Consider the following 19961-nt stretch of genomic DNA (forward strand, 5'->3'; position numbering starts at 1 on the left):
ATACCACAGTCTGATTTTTTTTTTTTTAGACTGTGGTATATCGCAGTCTAAAAAAAAAAAAAAAATTAGCTAACGCCTTTTTATTCCCGTATACGGGAGTAGGCGAGGCCATTTAGCCCTATCTAACTTCTGGAGACTGAGTGGGCAGTTCAATCTCCACTGGTACCAATCAGAGATAGATGGCCCAAGGCTATCATTAATTAAGCGGTACACAGTGAAGAGAGACGGCTCAAATGTGCCGCCATCTCGTGGTCCCTAACCCTAACACAATACATTTAATGTCTGAAATAATGTGGGTTCTACGGTCGATTTTCTTGAGTTTACGGGACAAAAAACCCGCTTGCCCGTGCCAGAGATCGACTAACTCGGGAACCGGTCGAAAAAAGGCTTAGAAAAATTTCCTCTAGTCGCCGACTAGACTCGAAACCAAGTCTTCCTTCGTGCGGCCAAGTGCCGTGGTATGCAAACGCCACATCCACTGAGCTACACAGGCTCTTATCGCAGTCTAAGGAATTACAAAATGTGTTTAACTTTTGAATCGCCAGGTGGCAAATTCATTTTATTTATTTATGTTTGTTTAAAGGAGTGAAGGACGAAGCGGTCAAAATAAACTAAAATTTGCGTGTGTGGATAGGAAGATAGTCTGCTTTAAACGTTTTAAAAAAGGTAATTGCCATCTTACTTTATGTTATCATTAACGGAGCTCTCTCACAAATGTAAAATTTACAAATGTACAATTTCATAAAAATAAAAAAGCTTATATCATTGTAACAAGTAATGTTTTAGTTTCGGTTACATAGTACAACAGTTTCCATGTATTAAGATTATGGAATTTATAATTTCTTTATATTTTTATGTATGCAACTTTTACCGACAATGTTGTAGATCTATAGTACATTAATATTATAAATTAGTAATAAGACTTTTTTTCTATTTTTTTAAAAATTATATTTATCTATTTTTAATATATATATTCAAGCTATTTTATTTATATAAACTTGGTTTTTAATCCTTGGATTGAAAACCAAGTTTATATAAAATTGCTTGGTATCTTGAATTCGTAATATACCCAAGTTGAAAAAACTTTCTACATATATATATATATCTGTTTCTTAATATGAGTACAGAAAATAAATTATATATATATATATATATAATTTATTTTCTATACTCATATTAAGAAATAGACATATTAAATCAGTCATTGGTATTTCATTCAAACTGATTTGTTTTTTTATTAGCAGACTAAATGGCCTTGGTAGGTTTATTTTTATTTATTTTAGAAAGTGTTACTTATCTTGTAGCAGTCAGGGAAAATCGAAAGAAGGGCAGCCACCATTCATTTGGTAATGATGTCAGTTAAAATGTCCGTGGGGAGAGATTCAGGACGAGAAGAGGGTTTATGCTTACAGTTTGCTGATTGTGGACAAACGAAATCTTCCTTAACTGCTCTACTTCACAACAGTAAATACCACTGCCATTCCTCAATTGCCATTAAAAGATTTTGCTATCTGAAAGCCAAACTTTCTACTTTTTCCTTTTAACTTTAAAAAAATTCAGTTAAATTTTTCAAAAATTAAAAGGAATCTTTCAGTTAGATAAACTTCTCTGAACATATGGCTTACTAAATTATACTTGCCAAGAAATTATATTCTTATTTAATCTTTTATGCAAGTGTAGTGTATGCAAACAAAGTTTGCACATGACATATTCTTCATGACTGGGCTACTTGTATATAGAGGCTGATGATTCCCCATCATTTGTCTTGGTATTCCATAATGCAAACCACGCTTCCTTTCAGGATTGCAGAATTCTAATCATTAAAGGAGAGTCACTATCCAGACTGGTTTCAAGCTCTATTCAGATTTCATCATCGGGAACCAGTCCAAGGTTTAACATCTATTTCTCTATACATCTTATCATGTTATTAAATTATTATTAAATGTATGACTTCTGCATTAATTCAACTTGACTACTTCCTTGATCTGGCTCCACTGATGAGACCTCAAAGGTCAAAACCTTTGACCCTTCCTTAATGTTTAGTGCTATGCACCTCTGAAAGGAAGTGTGCTTCACATTATGGGATTCTAAGACAGTTGATGTGATGGCTTTATGTACAAGTAGCCTATTTGTGAATATACTTAATTCACAAACTTTGTTTGCTAAGATTAGAGAGGATTAAATAAGAAATAATTTCTTGGCAAGTATAATTTACTTTCTAACCAAGTGGAAAAATTTTACACATATGGCTTGCTAATATGTACATGCATGTGCATATACAGTGCAGTATATAGTCTATACGCAACAAGTGAGTTGATATTTTCCCTTGACATACTTGTTTAATGTGAGTTTTACAGTGGGCCAAGTTCCAAAGGATTGGAAGGAGGGCAGGACTTTTATGGATTGAGTGAATGGGCATGGCAGTGGGGTTACCACTTCAGTGTTGCAAAGGGTAAGGTTTTAAAGTTGGAAAACAAAAGATATAAGATATAAAATTGGTAGTAATATGTTGGAGGAGGTATAGGAAAGAAGAGATTTGGAGGTGATGGTGGATAGGGACCTAAATTTTAGAGGGTGCAATTTATAAAATTGGGAAAACAGCACAACAAATTCTGGAAATAATGCAGAGGACATTGGCTTATATAGGAAGAAAGAAGATTATTGCTCCATTGTATGAGACTGTATAACAAATCAACCCACAGAACTTCTATTTTGAGTTCTCCAGCAGTCCCCTACCCCCAAGACTGGAGGTAATAATTTCAGAAAATGAGATGATTTCAGTAGTGTCAGTCCTTATTTCAGATATTTATTTATTTATTCATTTTTAAAAACAAGCCTTATAACCTTAAGGAGCTATACAAGCTCGTCCAAAGGAGATTTTTTTGCAACCACTAATGATTTTTTTTATGATGGTGATTGTAATTTTTTAAAGGTTTATCATATTAGTCATACTGTGTGGACTGTAATATAGCTTATCTCTTTTTATATATGTGTAACTTAATATGAAGGTCGAAACATCAAGGGTCACCATAATTTACCATAATGAATGCTGATCACTATAACTATCAAAGAAAGGACACATCACCATCAATGCTTTCCTGCTGTCACATAAGGCTGTGAAACAATACATTGTTCCTTCTTAAAATCTTTCTTAATTATTTCAGACAATTACCTTGGAGCCCTTCAAGTTGCTGGGATTTGAATTAAACAACTTGGTCAGAGGAAATTTTAATTCTTTTGATCATCTTTGTAATATTACAGGCATATATCTCATATAATTTAACTGCTGTATTCACATTAAACTTCCATAATATTCAGAGCACCTGCATTTCAGTTACATCTATTCTTACATCTCCATCATCATCATCTTACATCATTATCTCCATCCAGATGATATACCTTCACAAAATGGTCACTCTTTGATTCAACTATTTCTTCTGTTTCTCTCGCCTTTCTGCATTTCCATTAATTGTTCTTCTATAATCATTCTTCTTTTACTTGCCGTGTGCCTAGATTTCCCTTGGTCTACCCAGTTGATTTCTTCTCATAATCTTGTTTTTGCTTTTATTTCCAAGCAGGTTACACTTCTTTCCCATGTTTTTATACTGTTCATGAACTTGCTCATCACATTTCTCCTTATACTCCTTCCATAACATTTTATTTTTCCCATTTTATGCTTAATGATGCCACTCATCTATTTAATTCCATTTGATTTGTCCTCCTGACTCTGAGTGTGCAATTCTGACAATAATTTTCAATCCCCAATTACTTTGCCTACAAAAATCATTCTTGGTACATCTGTATTTACTTTTTTTGCACTTCTCACGATGACCTCTCATCATTACTTCTACCATGCTTTGAAAACTCCTGATTCTTCTTGGTAACCTCCTTTCAATAACTTATATATATCATATACAGGGTGATTATAATTGAAGTTCACATTTCGAAAAGCTGTAACTGAGTAACTACTCAACAAAACAATTTAATATTTAACATGATGTGTGCAGCAATGGAATTTTATTCTGCACAAAAATCAGCGATAGTTCTAAAAGTTGACACTAAGGCAATATATGGCACTGCAATACCATAGTAGGTAATTCAAAACATCACAAAACATAAGGGACACATAGCGCATCGTATGGTTACACAAAATCATGTTCAATATGCTGTCCTCCATTGTTGGCAACATACTGAAATCACAAAATCGCATGCCCAACCACAGAATGTAGAGTTCTACTCAAAATGTGGATATGTAATGCTGGTCTTGAGATCCAGTAAGTGGGCTGTGTATCCATGATAGGTAACATCTTTGAGATGCCCCCACAGATAAGTTGTGGGGGGGGGGTTTCAGATCCAGCAAGCGCTCTGACCACGTTGTACAAAAATGGTGGCTGATGATTCTGTCCTCAGTAAACTGTGTCTGAAACAACTGCTTGACAGGTGGCAATGTGAGGAGGGGCACCATCCTGCATAAAAACTGTTGAATCCAGGCACTGTTGAAGTGTTGTTGGAATCACCTGAATGGCTAAGAGAGAGAGAGAGAAAGAGAGATGCATATTGCTGGCTGTTAGCAGTGCATATAATGCGACTAGCAGGACTGAGCTCCTCAAAAAAGAATGCTCCGATAATGAATTCTGCTGTAAAACCACACCAAATGGTGACCTTCAGAGAATGAAGCCGAATCTGTTGCATGATGTGTGTGGACTCACAGTTGCCCAAATTCTGCAGTTCTGCATATTCACAGCACCATGCAGATGGAAGTGAGCTTCGTCTATTCAGAAAATGTTCTATAGCCAGTTGTTGTCCAGTTCAGTCTGAGCAAGAAATTGCAGGGCAGATGTTTCTTATGCATTCTGGTCAGGATTAAACAGTTGCTGAACATAGGAAATCTTGTAAGGATAACAGTGCAGAATTTGCTTTATGCGTTTGTGAACCATGCTTATGGATTTGTCTAAAGACTATGCAGTACACTATGTGCTGTTGCTTGCTACGATATTTGCCATCCTTCTTTCTCTAATGCTGTGACTATTTTCTCCACTTTTTGCCATTCAGTGGGCTCCATCCTCTGCCATATTTGACATATAAGGAACCCATCTCTTCAAATTTCCAGATCATTTTGTGTAAACTATTTGCAGTCATACGAACCCATTTTTAATCCCTTTAATGTTCTGAACTTTGACAGTGCTGTCAAGGCACAGCTGTTATTTTGGTAAATCAACTTCATGAGAAGTGTATGATCCTTCAGTAATGGTTATATTTTGCTTTAACACATCTGCCCACAGGTAATGAACTGATGCATTCCACAGCTACCTGCTTTTATAGAAGCTTCTTTTGAAGCATACATCATTAGGGGATATTTGTCATTTGCATAAATGGCAATAATAATTTGCATTTCGCTGCATACCTGTAGTATTATATGTAATTTACATGTATTGCAGCACCATATATTGCTCTATTGTCAACTTTTAGAAGTAATGTTTTTTGCACAAAATAAAATTTCATTGCTGCACACATCATCCTGTTAAATATTAAATCATTCTGCTGAGTAGTTATCCAGTTACAGCCTTTCAAAATGTGAACTTTAATTATAATCTACTCTGTATATCAATCACACAATCCTATTTCTTCTTACTCTTCTCCTGTTTACAAGTTACATTCTGTTTCCCTTTATAACTCATTTTCCACAGACTTGAGTTACTTAATTTTAAACTTTTTTACAATTCCCACATCATGAAAACAAGCTGACAAAATCTGTGCTTGGTAATCCTGGGTCAATCTGAATAAAGTCTGATATGAGGTAACATCCACCTCCTTGTTTCTACCTATCATCAGCTTCTGGATGATGATGATAGGTAAAAACAGCAGCCTCTGGATGGTTTTCACAACTTTTGTAATGTGCCCTTGGATTTTCATTGCCATGTTCCTAATCACCCCATGATCCACTACTTTTTTTTTTTTCACTTTCAGTACAGTCCCACAATGTAATTCTATTGGAAGGGCTTAGACGTTGATTATGCATTTTTTTACTAAGTAATTTAAGGAAATTACAACGTCACTAGGATATACATTAAAAGAAATTTTAATATACTTCAATATTTCGGCAACGTTACGTTGCCATTTTCAAGAAACTTAAGAACAAGACACGTGCACGCAGGCAAATGAGGAAGAAGCAGGAAGCTATTATTTCTCCTAAAGTCCTGCTGGTGACCCTAGCAGGCAATGTTGGTATTCTTGGGTGATTGGGCTGAAGGTCTTCTGATGTAGGTTTCCCAAATTTGAGGCAGTCTCATGCAGCCAAATTTGTTGAGGTTCGGATTGTTTCTTAGGACTGAAGCCACGATAGTACACCGTAGTAAATACAAGTATGAAAGGCTTTTCATGGAATCAGCTTCTAATAAGAAACAGTCTGAACCTCAACAAATTTGACTACATGAGACTGCCTCAAATTTGGGAAACCTACATCAGAAGACCTTCAGCCCAATCGCCCAAGAATACCAACATTGCCCGCTAGGGGCACCAGCAGGACTTTAGGAGAAATAATAGCTTCCTGCTTCTTCCTCATTTACTGTTTGTTGTGCCTGCGTGCACGTGTCTTGTTCTTAAGTTTCTTGAAAATGGCAACGTGACGTTGCCGAAATATTGAAGTATATTAAAATTTATTTTAATGTATATCCTAGTGACGTTGTAATTTCCTTAAATTACTTAGTAAAAAAATCCCACAATGTAGCATGCTTCTTTCTGTCCTTTGAATTTCAGAGCACACAGACTTATATTTAGCTACATTAAACAGCCATCTTTACTTAACTGCACATAATTGGTATTCCTAGTCAGTGGTGCACTGAGGATTTAATCTTGGGGGAGGGGGCTAAGTTGAGTAGACTACTTGAGAATACACACTACGTATTGCATATGACCTATGACTGAGCATCTGCCATGATCGCCAATACATGATACCCTTGATCTCCTCTGGCCTGGCTCAGGCAAACGAAGTAGCGCTCAGTCCACCTGAGCACTACTTCGTTTACCTTGCATTCACAGCGGCCGTGATTCCTACGCTATAGAGCAGGGGTGTTCAACCCGCCGATCGCGATCGACTGGTCGATCGCAGAGCAATTTTTGGTCGCTCTCGTGTATTCCTCCTTACTTACAAATTTAATTAAAACTGAAAACATAATATTGTATTTATCATTATGTTGTATTATTTTTAATTCGCTTTAAGTGTATTGCTGTTGTTTATTTATTTTTCGTTAAAATTGTCAAATCGGTAATTTTCTTATCCAGGTAAATGAATTAATTTGGATCAGTGGAAGTCAAACAGCGAGCCGAGTGAATACAATTATAAGCAAAGTGTAAAAACTCGATTGTAGTTTAAATAATAAATATTCCAAAGCACATTGCATCGATTTTTTACTTAGGTTAAGTCCCATGTGAATATTGTAAAAAAATAAACTTTGTTTGTCTCAGTATAGTTTGTATTAGATGTTTTTGTAAATAACTCTTTTGAAGCTAACTGTATATACTGCTTTAATAAGAATATGTTAGAGTGTTAAAAACAAAGGCAATGTTTTTGTTGCCAAAGTTGTATACATGGCGCCATTAGAAAGATTGTTATTGAAACCTGTATGTATGAGAAAGGCTTGCAGACTCTAAGTGTAAACATCTCCGAAGTCAGTCAGAAAGAGTTCAAACAACTTTCCGATGGCCAGCAACTTACAATCAAAAGAAAGCGGACGAGAACAAAAGGCATGCCGAACTTGAAACTTAAGATGTAAGATTTCTGAATAACTTAGGGAATTGAAACAACGTAGATACGAATATAAATTAAATAATACTTTAATAGATATTTCCGATATTTCGGCAATGTCTCATTGCCATTTTCTAAAGGAACTTACAGAAAAGCAGGAGCACACAGGCCCTAACAATACAGTAACTGGAAATGATGATATGAAGCTATCTTTCTCCTAGAAGTCCTGATGGTGCCCTCTGGTGGGCTAAGTAGGCATTCTTGGCCGTTGGGCTGAAGGTCTGCTGATGTATGCCTCCCAAATTTGGGGGAGTCGCATACAACCAAATTTGTTGAGGTTTGGAGAGTTTCTTAGGGCAGAGGCTGATTCCATAAATAATCTTTCGAATTTATATTTGCTCCGGTGTATTATTTTTGCTTTCTTCCACCGTATTCTGTGGCGAGTATCCAGAGCATGGTCTGCAAGACCAGAATGGCTATATTTGTAAAACCGGATGTAGTCCTTGTTCAGAAATTCTGATATTCGCTGTCCTGCCTATTTGGCCAAAGTACGACAGTTTACAACTGCAAGGGACCTGGTATACACCAGGTAGGTCTAGGGGAAGTGGTTGGTCTTTGGTAGAGCGGATAAGGGATGCCAATTTTCTGTAAGGTCTGTAACAGGAGGTGAGGTCATGTTTTTTTAGAATTTTGGTAATTTTTTCTGAGGTGCCTCGGATGTAGGGAATGATGATGGATTTAGAGTAATCTTTTTTGTGGAGGGGGGGAGGAGGGGGGGCTGTGGTTTGTAGGTTTTAATATTTTTTGGATTTTTTTGGGGGGGGGTAGCCATTGGCTGAGAAAGTGTTTAGGATGTGATTTAGTTCAGTGTTAAGGGCTATGTCGTTAGAACAAATTAGTTTAGCCCTGTTGTATAGTGTTTTTACCACTCCATATTGTTGTGAGGGGGGGGGGGGTGAGATTGTTGGTGGATGTATCTGCCTGTATGGGTGGGTTTTCTGTAAACTGAGAAAACCAAAGTTCCATCAGGCTGGCGGGTGACTAGTGTGTCTAGGAAGGGGAGGCAGTTGTTTTCCTCTTTTTCCAGGGTGAACTTGATTCTGGCGTGTTGGTTGTTTAAGTGTGTGAGGAAGGAGAGGAGTGTTTCAGAGCCATGTGGCCAAATAGCGAACACATCATCAACGTAGCTAAGCCATATGGTTGGTTTTTGTGGGGCAGAGGCTAAGGCTTTTTCCTCAAAGGTCTCCATAAAGAAATTGGCCAAGGGTGGGGAGAGTGGAGAACCCATGGCTGTCCCCTCTATTTGTTTGTAGAATTTTCCCTGCCAAACGAAATAGCCTGAGTTCATTGTGAACTGAAATAGGGCTGAGATATCGGGAGAAAATTTAGCTTGGATTAGCTCTAAAGTTTCCTTGAGTGGGACATTGGTGAATAAGGAGGAGACGTCGAAGCTGACCATCATGTCACTATGTTGGAGTGTAATGTTTTCTATGCTGGCTTTGAAGTGGGCTGAGTTTTTTATGTGTGATGGTGTGTTGCCAGTGTAGTGTGTGAGCTCTTTGGCCAAATATTTAGCTAATTTGTATGTGGGGGAATCAATGCCATCCACTATGGGACGTAATGGCACGTTTTCTTTATGTATTTTTGGGAGTCCGTAAATATGGGGGGGTATAGAGTTAAACGGTTTCAATCTGTTGGTAACTTCTACAGGCCAGGAAGTGACTTTCTTAAGGAGGCTGTGAAGTTTTCTAATTTGTGAGTTGGTGGGATTGTAATTGATAGGGAGGTAAGTAGCCCGATATAATAGGAGAGCATTCAGCTTACCTTTGTAGTCCTTTTGGTTAAGTACTACAGTTGCATTTCCTTTATCCGCTTTGGTGATAACTAATTCTTTATTATTTCTCAATTCCTGTAGGGCTTCAAATTCCTTGTTAGATATATTGGTTTTGGGTGGTTTTGCTATGGAAAGGACACAAGCTACATCCAGTCTTACACTGTTGGCGATTTGATGTGGAAGGTGGCGGATTCCTCTTTCAATCTGGATCATGATTTCCTCACTTGGTATTTTTTTGGGAGCAATGGCGAAGTTGTGGCCACGTGAAAGCACGTTGAGAGCTTCAGGCTTCAGGGTGACTGAAGAAAGGTTGATTACGGTGTTGGTAGCAAGTTCTGGTTTGACGGTGGAATTCTTTTTTTATTAATTTATCGAATTTCTTCATCTGTCGGCTTCGTATCTTTTCAAACTCTTTGTCTGCGGAGGTACACGAGACGTCATGTAAAATTGTCCACAGTTCTTGATTCAAAGTGCACGAAAGTTCCTCTTCGAGGGTACGAATAGCTTCGTTAATTTTGGCTAAGCCTAACCCCTATCAATTACAATACCACCAACTCACAAATTAGAAAACTTCACAGCCTCCTTAAGAAAGTCACTTCTTTTCCTGTAGAAGTTACCAACAGATTGAAACCGTTTAACTCTATACCCCCCCCCCGTATTTACGGACTCCCAAAAATACATAAAGAAAATGTGCCATTACGTCCCATAGTGGATGGCATTGATTCCCCCACATACAAATTAGCTAAATATTTGGCCAAAGAGCTCACACACTATACTGGCAACACACCATCACACATAAAAAAACTCAGCCCACTTCAAAGCCAGCATAGAAAACCTTACACTCCAACATAGTGACATAATGGTCAGCTTCGACGTCTCCTCCTTATTCACCAATGTCCCACTCAAGGAAACTTTAGAGCTAATCCAAGCTAAATTTTCTCCCGATATCTCAGCCCTATTTCAGTTCACAGTGAACTCAGGCTATTTCGTTTGGCAGGGAAAATTCTACAAACAAATAGAGGGGACAGCCATGGGTTCTCCACTCTCCCCACCCTTGGCCAATTTCTTTATGGAGACCTTTGAGGAAAAAGCCTTAGCCTCTGCCCCACAAAAACCAACCATATGGCTTCGCTACGTTGATGATGTGTTCGCTATTTGGCCACATGGCTCTGAAACACTCCTCTCCTTCCTCACACACTTAAACAACCAACACGCCAGAATCAAGTTCACCCTGGAAAAAGAGGAAAACAACTGCCTCCCCTTCCTAGACACACTAGTCACCCGCCAGCCTGATGGAACTTTGGTTTTCTCAGTTTACAGAAAACCCACCCATACAGGCAGATATATCCACCAACAATCTCACCCCCCCCCCCTCACAACAATATGGAGTGGTAAAAACACTATACAACAGGGCTAAACTAATCTGTTCTAACGACATAGCCCTTAACACTGAACTAAATCACATCCTCAACACTTTCTCAGCCAATGGCTACCCCCCCCCCCCCAAAATCCAGAAAATATTAAAACCTACAAACCACAGCCCCCCTCCTCCCCCCCCTCCACAAAAAAGATTACTCTAAATCCATCATCATTCCCTACATCCGAGGCACCTCAGAAAAAATTACCAAAATTCTAAAAAAACATGACCTCACCTCCTGTTACAGACCTTACAGAAAATTGGCATCCCTTATCCGCTCTACCAAAGACCAACCACTTCCCCTAGACCTACCTGGTGTATACCAGGTCCCTTGCAGTTGTAAACTGTCGTACTTTGGCCAAACAGGCAGGACAGCGAATATCAGAATTTCTGAACACAAGGACTACATCCGGTTTTACAAATATAGCCATTCTGGTCTTACAGACCATGCTCTGGATACTCGCCACAGAATACGGTGGAAGAAAGCAAAAATAATACACCGGAGCAAATATAAATTCGAAAGATTATTTATGGAATCAGCCTCTGCCCTAAGAAACTCTCCAAACCTCAACAAATTTGGTTGTATGCGACTGCCCCAAATTTGGGAGGCATACATCAGCAGACCTTCAGCCCAACGGCCAAGAACGCCTACTTAGCCCTCCAGAGGGCACCATCAGGACTTCTAGGAGAAAGATAGCTTCATATCTTCATTTCCAGTTACTGTATTGTTAGGGCCTGTGTGCTCCTGCCTTTCTGTAAGTTCCTTTAGAAAATGGCAATGGGACATTGCCGAAATATCGGAAATATCTATTAAAGTATTATTTAATTTATATTCGTATCTACGTTGTTTCAATTCCCTAAGTTATTTAGAAATGCATAAGATGTAAGACTCATACCAATTCTTTGGGGGTTGCCAAACTTCATGCGAGGTCTCAGAAGAGGCCTAATAAAAAGGGACTGAAGCAAGCAGAAGGGGTCCTGGTTCCAGAATTGCTGTCAGACAGGAGGTCACCCAGTCCAGAGTCTCCGTCAGGGAGACTTCCAGAAAGGAGCTTCTCGGTTCAAGACGTCGCTAGAGAGAGACTACTTTTAGGCCACAGACAAGGTTTCAAATTGCCGAAAGGAAGAGTTCCAATTGCCGGAGAAAAGTTTTCAGGCCAGGTTAATGTCAGACATTCACCAGTATGTTGCGTTTTCATTACAATTTGATGAATCAAACGACTTCACTGATATTACTCAGTTAATGGTATTTATTTGCATGGTATTTCAAGATTATTCAAGTAAAGAAGAACTTTTGAAAATTATACTATTATTGGAAAGGACTAGGCGTAGAAGACATTTTTTCGGCATTTGATGAATTTGTGAGAAACAACACAAACTTCCGCTTTTGAAACTTGTGTCTATTACTACTGATGGTACTCCTGCAATAAATCAGGTAATAAATCAGGCTTCATTTCATTATGTAAAAATGATGACAAATATCCAGATTTTTTAACGTGCCACTGTATTATTCACCAACAAGTACTGTGTAGTAAAAGATTAAACACAAAAGATGTTTTGGATATTACATTTAAAATTGTAAATTCTGTTCGAGGAAAAGCTCTGCAATGGCAGTTATTTAAATTACAGGCAGATGATGATAGGGAACTTCTGGCTCAGCAGAAGTCAGTTTTTAGAAAGATTTCTTGTATTAATTAACAATATAAAAATTTTTCTTGATGAAAAAGGAGATATTTATCCACAATTGAGTGATAAAAGATAGTTGTTACACTTATATTTTTAGTAGATTTCTGTATGAAATTAAGCAATTTAAATTTAGAGTTACAAGGTGGATAAAAATTTAATTGAAATGTTAAGTTCAATAAAAACTTTCCAACAATAAAGAAAAATATAAATGACTGCAAATTTAGACATCTCCCATGTTTATTAAAATTTTTTGAACAAAATTGAGAAATGCTTTGCAATGATTTAAAAGAATTTATTCGTGAAATAGAATTAGTTGAGGAAGAAATAAATTCAAGATTTAAAGATTTTAAAACTGAAATTCAAGAAAACTTGAACATCACAGAAATTTCAAATAAAATTAGTGGGCTGTTTGATCTAAACCAAGCTGAAGTAGAACTTGAGATAATAAGCATTCAGAATAGTTTACATTTAAAATCAATAAACAATGAAGTCATTTGGAAATATGCATATGAAAAATTCCCAATATTAACTGATATTGTGCGAAAAATTCTGTCATGTTTCGGATTGACATACTTGTCAGAATCCGCTTTTTCAAATATGACCCTCTTTAAAAATCAATTAAGAAACCAAATTACAAATGATCATTTGAATGATTGTCCGTGATTGGCCACTTCTTCATATCAACTTGACTATGAAAATATTGCAAGGTCCAAACAAGCCAGATTTCACATTAACTTTTTTTTTTTTTAATCAACCAGCATTTCCTGTGACTTGTGAGTTTGTAATCAATCTGTCGTTTTTTCTAACTTTGGTTTTCCAAAATAGAGAAATAAATCAGACTATTACACTTTTTTTTATATAATGTTCGTCAAGTAGCTTTATTTTATCGTCCTACATGTTTCACCAATTTTTTTCTATCGGCATCTTCAGGGAATACAAACTAGTAAGCTATATGAAGGTAACAGACTAGGCTATAACTGATGGTTCTAATTCATACAAAAAATTAGTATTGAACGAGGCAATGCGCACGTGTCTCGGGAATGTGATTTATTCATTATGGCTCACGATGTAATTGTCATGAAAGTTCATTTCTTTGATGTTTAATGATCTGATTAAAGCTTTCCAAATTTATGGTAAGGTTAGACCTTAATTCTTGTTTAGGTTTTCAGTTTTACGGGTGACTGTAGCTGTTTCCTTGAAAGTTCTTGAATGGTAGTTATCTTCTATATAGGGCATAAGGCTCTTATCCCACTCAATGTAATGGTTAGTAGAGGCAAAGTGGCTAGAAAGGCCTGAAATGTCTTGTCTGTTGTTTCTGCCATATCTTATATGTTCTTTCTTTCTCGTTTCAAAGCTTCTAGAGGTCTGACCTATATAACTAATACCACATGAGCAAGGTATATTATATACTCCAGAGTACTTGTAGAATGGATGAGGATCTTTCGGTGAGCTTAAAAATTTCCGAATAGTGTTGATTGGCTTGAATGCTACTCTGATATTATGTGGTTTTAGAAGGTTAGCTAATTTTTTGGAAATGCTGCTGACAAATGGAATAGTAATAGTACTGATGTATTGGATGTCATCATGTTGTCTATGTGGTATATCAGTCAAGAGAATCTTGTTGTAGAGTCTTTTTGGATAACCATTTAAAGATAGTTCTCTGGATATTGTAGTTAATTCCATTTGCAGGTCATTCTTATCTGTTGTGTACTGTATAGTTCTTTTCTTGAGCATATGGATAATGCTAAGTTTCTGAGCTATGTGATGAGATGAGTTGAAATGGAGGTAACGTCCAGTATTTGTAGGTTCTCTATAAACAGATAGGTTGATACTATTATTGGTTTGTTTCTTTATTAGGATGTTAAGGAATGGCAGTTTTCCATCTTTTTCAATTTCTAATGTGAATTTGATGGAAACTATTGATTTGGTTAAGGTAATCCATTAGTTCTTCTTTCGTATGATCCCAAATGAGAAAGATATCATCCACATATCTGTACCAAATTTTTGGTTTTGGAATGATCTGGGATAAGATTTTTTCTTCTAGATCTTCCATGAATAAGTCAGCACAAGGAGGGGAGAGGGGGCTACCCATGGCTAATCCAGTGAGTTGTTTGTAGACAGTTTTTTGCCAAATAAAATAGTTAGAAATTAAACAGTGATTGAACAAAGTAGTGATGTTTTTTGGGAACAAGTTATCTAAGCTGTTGATGACTTCAACCACTGGAATGTTTGTAAACAGAGATGTAATGTCTAGGCTTGCTAGTATATCCTCTTCGTAGATAGGGATGTTTTTTTATTTTATCTATAAAATGTTGTGAGTGTTTAATATAAGTATCCGAGATGTGAATGTGTTGTTGTAAAATCTTAGCAAGGTGCTTGGACAGTTGGTAAGTGGGAGAATAGATTCCGTCAACTATTGGACGTAATGGTATACCTTCTTTATGAATTTTAGGAATGCCATACAGTCTAGGAGTTAGTGGGTGTATTGATTTTAACTTTCTTATTACTTCTATATGCCAATTAGTCATTCCACGTAATAGTTCATTGGTGTCATTATGGTTTTTTATGGTCGGATCTCTACTGAGTACTTCATAGACAGACCTGTCATTTATTTAGATTTATTTAGAGAAATAAATATTTTATTCCAATATATATATATATTTTTTTGTTGTATTAAAATAATTAAAAGTGATAAATAAATTTTTAAATACACAAATAAAGTTTTTAGTTGTGTATTTTTTTTTTAGTGGTTTATTTGTGCGTAATCAGATATCAGGTTGGGTGAACGTGATCTATACAGGGTGATTCAGAACTCTTGGGACAAACTTTAAGGGGTGATAGAACACAACCAAACAAGCACTTTTCGTCATACAATGCATGGTCTGAACTCAAGAGGTGAAGCGCTAGAGGATGATGGATTGGTCAGGGGTGGTCCCATCGCTTGGCCGCCACGATTGCCCAATCTCTCATGTCTGGACTTTTTCATATGGGGCCATACGAAAAGCTTGATTTACGATAGCCCCATCGATTCCATTGAGGACCTTATTGCCAGGATTTCTATTGCCGCTGCCACTGTACGAGAAATGCCTGGTGTTTTCACCAATGTATGCTAATCACTACGTTGAAGGTGTGAAGCCTGCATTGATGTTGGCAGTCGCTCTGGACTACCAGAGATTTAGGCAAATTCTAACCTCACAATTCTCAAAGACCAAGACAGTGGAGCCAAACCTCTGGAAGCTCCAAAGCATAAGACAAAAGGAAAGGGAAAGTGTAAGTGAATATTACAACAGACTGCTCACGTGTGCTAACTCCCTAAGTGTACAAGACGAGGAGAGACGACATTTGGATTGGACAGTGTTCCAACTATTCAGAGTAGGCCTGAGACAGGAATTGAAGGAGGTGGCGTTTGTGAAAGACATATCCAACCTGAAGGAATGCCTTAATGCCGCCACAGAAAAAGAGCAACTGCTTGGTGACACATACCCCGCAGCCACTTCAAACTATGTAAACATAGTGAATGATAGCATAGAAAATAATAGATGCTTGAATCAAAGAAAGGAAGGGAGAGAAAAGGAAGTAGAAAAGTGCCAAGAAGCACAAGAAAGCATAGAAAGAAACAAAATGAAATCTGTTTGTAAGATCAATGTAATCTCAACGAAGTCCGCTCCCTGATAAAAATCGAAGTTGAGAAGTTTCAACAACCACGAATGGAACGACTTGATTTAATAGCAAGCTAGTTAACAGAAAATAATACTAACAGCAAGAGTTCTCAAATGATTCCGGAGGCAAGAGTAACTGATCTCATAAGACAAGAAGTAAATAAGTTACAACAGCCAGTACTTGACAAATTAGAGTCCCTAATGGACAGGTTAACAAAAATGTCTACCCAATGTGGCTCGAGCCCTCCTTTGTCTGTAGACAGAGGTTAGACGAGATTTCCGACGTGAAATCCCTAGATGTTATCGTTGTCACAAACTAGGACACTGTTAAATTGTGAATGAAACTATGTTGTGTAATTTATATTTTTTCATTCACATTTAACATTGCTTATTATGTATTAATCATGATTTGTATAAAAATTAATTATTAATTCTTAATTTAGGATTACTATTTAAATATTTATTCTAAATTTAACCTACTATTAATTTGTTAAGTAATAATATGTGCAGAATTTATAATAACTAAAATATATATATGATGTAACAAAAAGTATTATTATAATTAATTCTATACGTAATGAAAAAGCTGATTAAGTAGCTTAAATATTCTGTTTATTCCTATTTGTGAAAATTTAACGTTATGTAATCACTCATGTAGTAGTAGAGCATTGTGTTACATTAGCGAAATGTTTGCGTTCATTTGTTGTCATGGAGATGCATGAAATAAACAAGCACGAGTCGAATAAAGCGTGACCTTCGGACTGAAAGGAGAGGAAAATATATATAGAAGAATTTTAATTAGAGAGAAGAGAGGAAGTTTTTGCGGAGCGGGAAGGAAGGTAGAATACAAGCAAAGGAAATGGAAGAAAATTATAAGTTCTCTAGGGCAGAAATTCATGAGAATAGTGCTTAGAAGTGAGCCAAAACATAGTGAATCATATACTTAGCTGCAAGTGAAGTCAGCTGTGTTGTATAGGAAAATTAATGCCGTATCCAGATAAATAAAGAACTGGACATTCAATGAAAAATTCTGATTAGTTCCAGTTAGTCTAGGATTACGTCTTAATTCTATGTTGCCCTGAGAAGAATCATACTGAAATTAACTAGTTTGAGAAAAGTAAACAAGGAAAGATATCAGTGCCTTATTGATGTGTTTTTTTTTTTTTGAGTAGTGAAGCGCAACTAACAGTAGTTCAGTCAAGTCGTTGGAGAATTTTTATTAATGTGTTCCGCTAACATAATTAAGTTAATTCATAAGTGTGCTCACAATTATTTGATGTATTGAAGATTGTATCTGGTAAGAGTAGTCATATTTGTCTGTTTATTCTAACATTAACATATCTTGGAAGTTCAAAGTCCGAAATAAGATTGCTTGGAATACTGTCTACCTTGATTAGTGCTTCCTGTGAATTTAAACATTAAGTACAGCTGATGGATATGTGGAGACTGATTAAATAGGAAGTTTCATTTTATTAACTTGAGTTAAGAAAGCTTATGATTTTGAAGCTGTGAATTGTATGTGAAAGTTTAGAACATTGAATTGGCATGAGTGACTTAGCAAGATGTATTAAGTTAATTGTATGGTTTCATTTTAAAGCAGAATTCTTGTATTTGTTATATATATCATATATTAAATGTTTTATTTTGTTAATCTAAATATTGTGTTTGCCTGAATCCCTTTTATTGCACCGTTCATAAATATTCGAATCTTGCAGGAACCCCAAGTGGAATAGTAAATAATTCGGCCTAAATAAAATGAGGAGACTGCTAACTTAATTAAGAATTGATCCTACTATTTTATATAGACTAATCTAAAAAAATAGGGTGGCGCAGTATAATTATAAATTTCCCTACTTTTATCAGTGATCAATTTGCAATTAGTTGTTATATTGATAAGAGTGACTTGAACCAAGATGGCGGATTTAGAACATAACATGAAAATAGAACGTCACGACAACACATTGCCCGCGACTGTTTTACCACACAGGGAAACCCAACGGTTAGGCACCAACCAGAAGCCACATCTTACATCTGTGCCAAACAGTTTGAAAAGGGAAAGGAAAACCTCACAGGTATGAAAATAACAACGAGAATAGGCAGGAAGGGTTTAGACACACTCTTAGACACAGGATCCCAGGTTTCCACCATATCTGAAAACTGCATCAGGAAACTGAGTGAATTCATAAAAATGAGAACTAAGAGATTAAGGAAGCCAATCAGACTATTAGGGATATCACCCCTGTGATTTATGCCCAAAAGCGGGTAATGTTAAGAATAGATTTAGTAGGACAAGGCCTACATGCATGGCACAATTTCCTTGTACTGCCCAGAAATGCGTGCCCACACTTGGAAATGATTTTAGGTGAGGATTTCCTGAAGAAACATGGTTTTTCCTGTGATTATCCCAAAGCAAGTGTGCTGTTCCATGGGAGAAAGAATGACTCAAAAGACGATCAAGAATGTGAAGGCAAAAGGATATAGTCAGAAAACTTAGTTGAGAGTCAGAACATACGTCAAAGTGAGCGACCTATACAGACCGAGGGGACCCATACAGATGTCATGCCATCACCAGAAGATAGTGTGGAAGGTAGAGGAACATCACCCCACCGCGGAGAACTGAGAGAAGAGATTCCTTCGCGAGGGACCTCTAATAAGAATAAAAAAAGGGAAGCAAAGGGGAAGAGGGCAAAGAAATTTTGTAATAATTTAGTTAAGTAAAAATTTTAATTAAAGGGGAGGGGCCTTTGTTGTGTCGGAAAAAAAATGATGAGTCACTTTTTTCCCACCCAACATTAAGTTATCTCAGAAGGAATGGATAAGGACATGCTTATGCCTCCGGATGGGAAATGTACCGACTAATGTCCCAAGAACATGTAAATATCCAAGTGTGTAAGCTCTGAACAATGTTAAAATAGCCCATGAATTTAATAGAGAATAATTGTAAATTAATTAGAATATAAAATCATGTGTAAATTGCCAAGTAAATATGTATAAGCTAGAGCATGTTTTAAGCCATGTAAAAACAGTCTGTGACCACGGCGTCCAATCGGCAATCGCCGTATGCGTGACGACACCGCCAAGTGAGGGAGCTGTTTTGAGGTATAAAGGTTTCGGCGGGGATTCGAATCACTCTCTTGTCTCCGGGTTTTGTTGGCACCTAGTTTCCTGTCAGAGAGCTGTGTAGAGCTTGCCACCACATGTAGCAAGAATCCCCCCCCCCCCTTGCTATGTGGGCCTAGACTGCAACTACAATGTATTCAGATCCATAAGAAGAAAGAGCCACTGATGAGATCAACGTCAGTGTTCAAATCTGTGTATGAGTGTTTTCGTTCGTATGGAAACAAAGGAATAGCAAGGCCGCCATCAGTGAAGATACTGTAAGCAGACCAGAATATCTAGTTCAAGGCAAGAACAGTAAGCGTAAGATTTGCTTATGTTAAATGTTGGATTAAAGTAACCGTGGAGTAAGGAAGCAGAAGTTAAGGAAACATGCTACTTCCATGTAGTGCTGTAAGAACAGTCTGCGATTTGGACACTTTTGTCTGCGGTTGAGAAGAAAGCATATTGGGCTCCAGGCGAACAGGAGGTCGAGGTCCGAACTGTTTGTGTAATTTAGGAACA

At 37.0% G+C, this 19961-nt stretch overlaps 1 protein-coding gene across 1 annotated transcript in view; it reads left to right on the forward strand.

The window, feature by feature from the left end:
- Nucleotides 1-599: 599 nt before the first annotated feature.
- LOC150107472 (ATP-dependent 6-phosphofructokinase-like) overlaps nucleotides 600-19961 on the forward strand; it is a 443838-nt gene continuing 424476 nt past the window's right edge. Inside the window, exon 1 of the mRNA XM_090391320.1 lies at nucleotides 600-666. The gene's annotated coding sequence lies outside the window, so the exon portion shown is untranslated. The remainder of the gene's footprint in view (nucleotides 667-19961) is intronic.

This window comes from Typopeltis vanoorti, chromosome 4, assembly GCF_054136105.1.
Source record: "Typopeltis vanoorti isolate ZY-2024b chromosome 4, IOZ_Tvanoo_1.0, whole genome shotgun sequence".
NCBI classification, from domain to species: domain Eukaryota; kingdom Metazoa; phylum Arthropoda; class Arachnida; order Uropygi; family Thelyphonidae; genus Typopeltis; species Typopeltis vanoorti.